The sequence below is a fragment of the Saimiri boliviensis genome, chromosome 1 (genome assembly GCF_048565385.1).
Source record: "Saimiri boliviensis isolate mSaiBol1 chromosome 1, mSaiBol1.pri, whole genome shotgun sequence".
Taxonomy (NCBI): Eukaryota; Metazoa; Chordata; class Mammalia; order Primates; family Cebidae; genus Saimiri; species Saimiri boliviensis.
The window spans coordinates 38,739,675-38,747,875 of NC_133449.1; positions in this window are offsets into that span (position 1 = coordinate 38,739,675).

An 8,201-nucleotide genomic window follows, 5' to 3' on the forward strand; every position below is an offset into this window, starting at 1 on the left:
GCAACTCTAAGGCTTCAACCAGCGGCTCCTGGTTTCTCAGCCCTTGGCCTCAGGCTGAGGGTCATGTCATTGGCTCCCTGGTTCTCAGGCCTTTGGGCTGAGACTGAATTACACCACTAGCTTCCCTGCCTCACCAGCTTGCAGGCAACGTATCATAGGACTGCTCAGTCTCTAATTGCATGAGCCAATTCCCATAATAAATCCCCTCTTGTATATATATTTTTGGTTCTGTTTTTCTGGAGAACACTGACTAATACAGATTGTTGGGGTCCATATCCTGTTTTCTTGAATCTAGGAAGATCCCTGTGACTGCCTGGACAAAAAGTAATGCAGAAGGGCTACCGTGTTATTTATGAGGCTGGATCATAAAAATGCCATGCACTGGCCAGGTATGGTATCTCATGCCTATAATCCTAACACTTTGGGAGGCTGAGACAGACAGATCATGAGCAGGAGATCGAGACCATTCTGGCCAACATGGTGAAACCCTGTCTCTACTAAAATACAAAAATTATCTGGGTATGGTGGTGCGTGCCTGTAAGCCCAGCTACTCTGGAGGCTGAGGCAGAAGGATCACTTGAACCAGGAAGTCGGAGGTTGCAGTGAGCTGAGATCGCACCACTGCACTCCAGCCTAGTGACAGAGCAAGACTCCATCAAAAAAAAAAAAAAAAATGCCAAGCACTTCCACCTTCTTCTCTTGAAATGCTTATTCTTGGAACACATCAGTCATACTGTAAGAAAGCTCAGATTAACCCCTGAAGAAAGCACCTGGAGAGGCCATGTGTAAGTTTTCCATCTGATGACTCAGCTGAGGTCTGAAACCATGTCCAGCTTCGAGTACCAAACAAGTGAGTAATGATACCTCCAGAAGATTCTGTCCCTCAGCAATCGAGTCACTCCAGACTTTGAGTCTTCTTAGCTGAGGCTCTAGACATTGTGGATCAGAGATAAATTGTCCCTGCTGTGCTCTGTTCTGATTACTGACCCAGAGAATCTATGAGTAGAATACATTGGTTACTTTATGCTACATAGTTTTTGGGTGGTTTGTTACACAATAGCTGATAACAGTATCTGATGATATGATCATTTGGTAATTCTTTCGTCATTCAGTGTAATATTTAAGCACTTGTGTATTCCTAAAATAAACTGTTAATGCTCATGTTGTATTATTCTGTTGATGAACTTTTGGATTTAGTTGCTAATGTAATGGAGATAAAATATTATTATTTCAAAAGAAAGTTGGGGGCGGGTGCAGTGGCTCCTGCTTATAATGACAGCACTTTGGGAGGTGGATCACTTGAGGTCAGGAGTTTGAGTCCAGCCTGGCCCTGGCCAACATGGTGTAAACCCTGTCTCCAGTAAAAAAAAAAAAAAAAATAGCCAGGCATAGTGGTGGGCACCTGCAATTCCAGCTACTTGGGAGACTATGGCCAGAGGATCACTTGAACCCAGGAGACAAAGGTTACAGTGAGCCAAGATCACACCATTATACTCCAGGCTGAGTGAGGTGACAGAGTGAGACCCTATTTAAATAAAAATAAAAAACAAAACAGAGTTGGTCTTAACTGCTTATGCCTTCTAAGAGGAAGGTAACATAATTCACATTAGATGTGAAATGAATATCAATAACACTCCCTCTGCTTTCAGAGCAATCTCTTGCTGTCTTTTTTCTCTCTTTGGTTTAAATTTCATAATTATTATTATGATTACACCTTTGAACATACTTCCCATTTCCTTGCCTCCCTCCTTTTGCCACACTTGTCTTGCAAAAAGTCCAGCCTCAAATAACCTCAAACATCCCCTCGTTCTGTGTGTGCACCTGTGCACCCAAGCATTGCTAGAGAATCATACAATTGTACCACTTGGTGTCACCTTAACTTCCTAATCTCAAGCCTCAAAGGAGTGCTCAATGTCACCCAGAAATACACTGAATCTCTAGTAAACTCTATACGTCAATCTTCGGAACATCTAATTTACAGCTTTTCCTCTTTTCTTTTACCTTATTTTTCCACCCATTTCCACCTGCCTTTTCTTCTTGACCTTGACTTTTACTTTATTGAGCAAATCAAAATAATCAACCCAGAGCTCCCTCAGGTTGCCATTACCTTCTGCTTCATTCTTGGTTTTGTTTGCTTGAGACAGAGTCTCAGTCTGTCTCCCAGACTGGAGTGCAGTGGAGCAATCTTGGCTCACTGCAACCTCTGCCTCCCAGGTTCAAGTTATTCTCCTGCCTCAGCATCCCTAGTAGCTGGGATTACAGGCATGCACCACCATGCCCTGCTAATTTTTGGATTTTTAGTACAGATGGGTTTCACCATGTTAGCCAGCTGGTCTTGAACTCCTGACCTCAAGTAACTGCCTGCCTCAACCTCCCAAAATGCAGGGATTACAGGCATGAGCCACTGTGCTGGGCCTATTTTTTAATTTTTAGTAGAGACAAAATCTCACTATGTTGCCCAGGCTGGGCTCCAACTCCTGAACTCAAGGGATCCTCCCACCTCAGCCTCCCAAAGTGCTGGGATTACAGGCATGAGCCACCATGCCACACCAGCCTTCTGCTTCATTCTTCATACATAGGCTATGCTCTATCACCCCATGCTGCCTCTTTCAAATAATTACTTTTGCTGCTGGGGAAGGAAATTAGCAGTTTTTGAGTATCTGACATCCCAGGTACCTTGCTTACATTTTATTTTGAGGCAGGTGTTAATATCCCCATTTTGCTGAGGAGAAAATTGAGGCCCAGTGAATGTAAGCCCTCTGCCCTACCTATATTGCCCAGCGCAAAGCTGTCAGCTAACTCCAAGATCAGTGCTTGCTTCACTCCATCCCAGTAGGTTCTCATGTCAAAGACTGTGTGTACGTTGCTGTTTCAGATTTATCTTTTTAAAAAGTAAGACTGTCTACAAAAGGAAAGTCCCAATAACTTTGTTTTTTAATCTTTTGAAGGACATCAGTGTGTAAGGCTATTGCCAGGTCCTGCTGGGGCTGATGGCAGGCTGTGACTTGAAGAGGTCCCCTTGCTCAATCTCTTTCTTGTTCTTCAGCATTTTATTTTTAGGAGGTAAGTATAATCGTTAGTCACTATTCAACTCTTACCCTTAAAACTTAATGCTAGAAAAATGGATCCTTGACCTAAGTTCATCAAACCGAAAGCACATTTCTGTGTTCGTGATATATGCATTGCATGTACCACTCTATATTTGGGCGCTCTAAAAAAATGAAAGCCATGCTAAGTTAACATCATCAGAGGAAGAAGAAAAGGCAATTTTCTACAATTTTATAAACTTTTAAAACTATGCAATATTAAAACATCTTCTCAAAACCAAATAAATAAGTGTGCATGCTTATGTGCACCTTGGAATGTCTTTAATTATGTGTTTCTTTGTATATCATTATCGTGGAATGCAGATGAGCCAAAAAGGCTGGACATAATTTCCCTTCTGGGTTCTCAACTGGCACATCTGACTACGGCTTTCCACCTAAAGGCAGATCCCAACTAGAGTTTGGAACCACTGGGAAAATTCCTACAGCCCTTGGAGATGACAAGGAAGGAGCTGGGTACTGCAGACCGAGTAACATAGGTCTCAGCCTTCAAAGCCTTTGCTTTGCCCTCCTTTCCTGGCTCTGCAATGCATTGCTGTGACAGCAAGTGACAAAAGGGTATCTTACTGGGGTAAAGAGTGGGAGGAAGAGGAAGGGGGAGGCAATGCTGATTGAGGCATGGGATAAAAATATAGAAAACGTTAAGCCCAGAGCTGCATAATTTCAGCCTTATCAGCTTTGCCGAAAGTGATATTTATAATGCATTTGCAACATAGGAAAAATGAAAGCAGGCCCTGTTTCTCTGGGTCACCTTCTCCTTCCCCACCCGACAGATAGGCTGAGCCTTCAGACTACGCAGAGCTTCCCTCCACTCTTACTGCCCACTGGCTACCTCTATAATTTGTCTCCCAAATCCTGCTGTCCCAGCCTGTCACTTGCCTATTCCAAACTCCTGTTTCCTTAGAGATTCTGATTTCACTGAACCAAACACTGACATACAGTCTGTATTTTTGCCTTTCCTGTCTCTACCCCTTCCTCTAGTAGGAGCTTTTCTTTGGGGAACCGACCTTTCCCCATGGATACCCATCAAAACCTTTAATGAGATTCATATAAAAAAGGCAGGAGCTGGAGAGGTGGTCTTCGAGGCACTGCTGAAATTATGCCCATTGCATCTCTGAGTCCATTTATTCCTCAGAACGGCCTCAAGATTGGAATGCAGATTCCATAAGGAGAGAAGCCTCAGACCTGCCAGAATTGCATTGTCAATTAGCTACGTTTTACAGATAGTACTGAGCAAAGAAACATATATTTTCTGAAAATATCTCCCTTAATCTACCGCATTATCACACAAAGAATTTCACAAAAGTGGTTTGTGGTTTTACATCTAGCAAGAAAGTAATAGTTCAAAAGAACTGAGTTAATTTATTTTTGCAGAGTAAAGTGATTCCTAGTCACCCATATAAAGCAGAGTGGCTGCAGCAACGTTGATTTTTTTAAACTTGTCTTAAAACATTTATCTTTCACATTATTTTAAACTCTATATTGCTAAGACAAGCGTCTTTCTTAGAAAAAGAAATCTCTGATGCAATGCTACAAAAATAATTTTCACTGGAGATGGTGTCTCTCTATTGCTATTTTTTTATTTCAAAGCTGCAGGGTGCAGTAATGTCTTCCAGCCTAATTTCTTCAGGCTTTGTAACCCTCTGCCATTACCAAAAACACTTAGTTTAAGACACTTCCCCTGCCTTTTTTTTTTCCTAATATGGAGTCTTGCTCTGTCGCCCAGGTTGGAGTGCAGTGGCGCAATCTCAGCTCATTGCAATCTCTGCCTCCCGGGTTCAAGTGATTCTCATGCCTCAGCCTCCCAAGTAGCTGGGATTACAGTTAGATGCCACCATACTTGGCTAAGTTTTTGTATTTTTAGCAGAGATGAGGTTTTGTCATGTTGACCAGGCTGGTCTTGAACTCCTGACCTCAAGTGATCCGCCCGCCCCAGCCTCCCAAAGTGCTAAGATTGCAGGTATGAGCCACCACCCCTGGACCCTTATGATTTTCTCAGTAACATTTTCTTTCCTCTAGCTTACTTTATTGTAAGAATATAGTATATAAAACATATAAGATACAAACTATGTGTTAATAGATTGTTTATGTTATCAGTAAGGTTTCTAGTCAGTAGGCCATTTGTAGTTAAGTTTCTTGAGAGTCAAAAGTTATCCTCAGTGGCCAGTGGATACTGTATATATCTATGGTTTGTAAAAAGAACAAAACAAAACTGAAACAAACTTTTGCTGCTTCTTGTTTAGCATTGAGGCTGTTGGGGAAAATGCCTTTTGGAGCAGCTGCGGCTCAGGGCGTGCATGGTGAGGCTGGACCTGTTGACTTTGCAGCAGGCATACATTTAGCTTCAGATTGTCATGTTTCTATACATAGTGACATAGCATTCTGCTGCCATTCTTAGCTGTCTCCAACTTAGGAATGTCAGTTGGCATGAGTCCTTGGATTTTTTTTTTTTTTTTTTTTGAAATGGAGTTTTGCTCTTGTGGCCCAGGCTGGAGTGCAATGGCACAATCTCGGTTTACTGCAACCTCTGCCTCCCAGGTTCAAGTGATTCTCCTGCCTCAGCCTTCCAAGTAAGCTGGGATTACGGACATGTGCCACCACACAGGCTAATTTTGTATTTTTAGTGGGTTGGTCAGGCTGGTCTCGAACTCCTGACCTCAGGTGATCTGCCCACCTTGGCCTCCCAAAATGCTAGGATTACAGGTATGAGCCACTGTGCCCAGCTTTGCTATTTTTTTTTTTCCAGTTAAGTGTGATAGTTTTTTTGTTTGTTTGTCTGTTTTTGAGACTTGCTGTGTCGCCCAGGCTGGAGTGGTGGCACAATCTCAGCTCACTGCAACCTCCGCCTCCTGGGTTCAAACAATTCTCTGACTCAGCCTCCTGAGCAACTGGGATTACAGGCACCAGCCACCACGCCCGACTAATTTTTGTATTTTTAGTAGAGATGGGGCTTCACCACCTTGGCCAAGCTGTTCTTGAATTCCTGACCTGTGATCCACCTGCCTCGGCCTCCCAAAATTCTGGGATTACAGGTGTGAGCCATCTCCCCCAGCCTAAATATAATCGTTTTCAAAGTGTTTGTTAAACAAACTATAGAAGTCTTCATTGTCAGCAAAGTGAAGAGCCACTGCCCATCAATGAAAGTTCAAGAACCTTCTGTACCTAACTGCAACTTGCAACGTTCCGTTATTTTTGCTTTGTTTTGTTTAGAAGGCTGCAATGTTTTTGAAGTTAAACAGTATTACATTAGAAGAAGAAGGAAAAGAAGAAGGCTTGTTTGTGTCAATATCCTGTTCTTCAACAACCCGTCATCTGATTGTTTAGATAAGTGGTTTTCAAAGTGTTGTTCTGGCATGATCTGGGAGCTTGATAGAAAAGCAGATTTTTCGGTCCCACCTCAGGGCTGCTGAATTAGAAACCCTGAGGATGGCATCCAGTAATCTGTGTTTTAACAAGGCTCTAGGTGATTTTGATGCACACTGACATTTGAGAACCCCTGGTTTACATAATCCTTGCTTTAATTAATTATAACACTGGTAAATTTCCAGTATTCATTGAACGTTCATTAGCTGCCATTTTTCTATACAGAAAAGCCTTTCTTTCTCTTTATCCCATCTCTCCCCCATCACCACCCCCATCAGTATGGATTCATAGACTTTGGAAACTCAGTTGCTAATTCTTGAATGCCACCATTCTTTTTCACGTCCAGCTAGTTCTTCATTTATCTGATAAAATCCCCTTCAAGCTATTCCTGTGTTCTTTCCAGGTGGCCCCAGAGTTTTTGAGAGCATCCTTGCATTACGATGCAAAAAGACTCAATAATTTGACTTTGTATTTGCCTGTTTTTACACTGAATCTTGAGAGTAAGAACTAAGTCTGCTATTTAATATTTGTCTGAGGGGACTTGATACCTAAATAATGTTCTATATAAAAAATGCACTTGAGCAAGGGAAGTGTTTGACCATTTGTTTGGAAAGGGCAAAAGGCTGTTCACAGTTACATTGAAGTTCCTGTGATTCTCAGACTAGGAGAATGCAAGGTTGATGTAATGTATTTTGTTACAACTTTAGGTGAATTAATTTGACTCTGAGGTCTGATCCCAAATCAGATATCAGAGAAATATATTCATAATTGACAGGAGCAAACTAGAGATAGGGAAATATCTGGTTTCAGTTTTTATTTTGTATAGTTTCAGGATCTATGTAAAACAACACATACAAAGCTACTTAAAGTATCTCAATTACTCTTACCAGAGTACCCTAAGCACAAAAATTAATTTTCAAAAACAATAATACCTGCACTTATTAAGTGATTACTATGAACCAGAAACCGTACCAAGTGCTTAACATGTATTAACTCATGTGTTGCTTTCGAAACCTGGATTAGATAAGGGCTTTTATTATTCCTATCTTACAGAAAAGTAAACAGAGGCATAGAATGCTTAGTAGTTTACTCCAGGTCACACAGTTAAGCAGTGTTTTCACATTCCATGGTCTTCACCACCACACTCTAAAGCCTTTCTAAATTTGTGCTTGTAAATATAATTAACTAAGGATTTTGCCCTATGATTAACTTATTTAGTTTCATAATATTTTCAGGAAGAGAATAGAAGCAGTGGGATATTATGTAAAGAGTTCAGGAGTTTTGAATGTCAAGACCTGTGTGTGGGTTCCAATTAAAGCTCACATATGACCTTGAGCAGCACTGTTCTGAACTTCAGTTTCTTCATGTATAAACCAGGTCTAATAATAGCTGCTCTACCTAACTCACAGATTGTCATGAGTATCAGACAGTATAATGGGCATAATAGTGTTTTGTAAATTGCAAAGTGATAAACAGAAATGGGTCAGACACATAATCTTAACACTATAAAGAAACTTAGGTTTTTTGGCTGGGTGCGGTGACTCACGTCTGTAATCCAAGCACTTTGAGAGCCGAGGCGGGGAGATCACTTGAGGTCAGAAGTTCAAGACTAGCCTGGCCAGCATGGTGAAACCCCATCTCTACTAAAAATACAAAAAAATTAGACAGGCATGGTGGCGCATGCCTGTAGTCCCAGCAACCTGGGAGGCTGAGGAAGGAGAATGGCTTGAACCC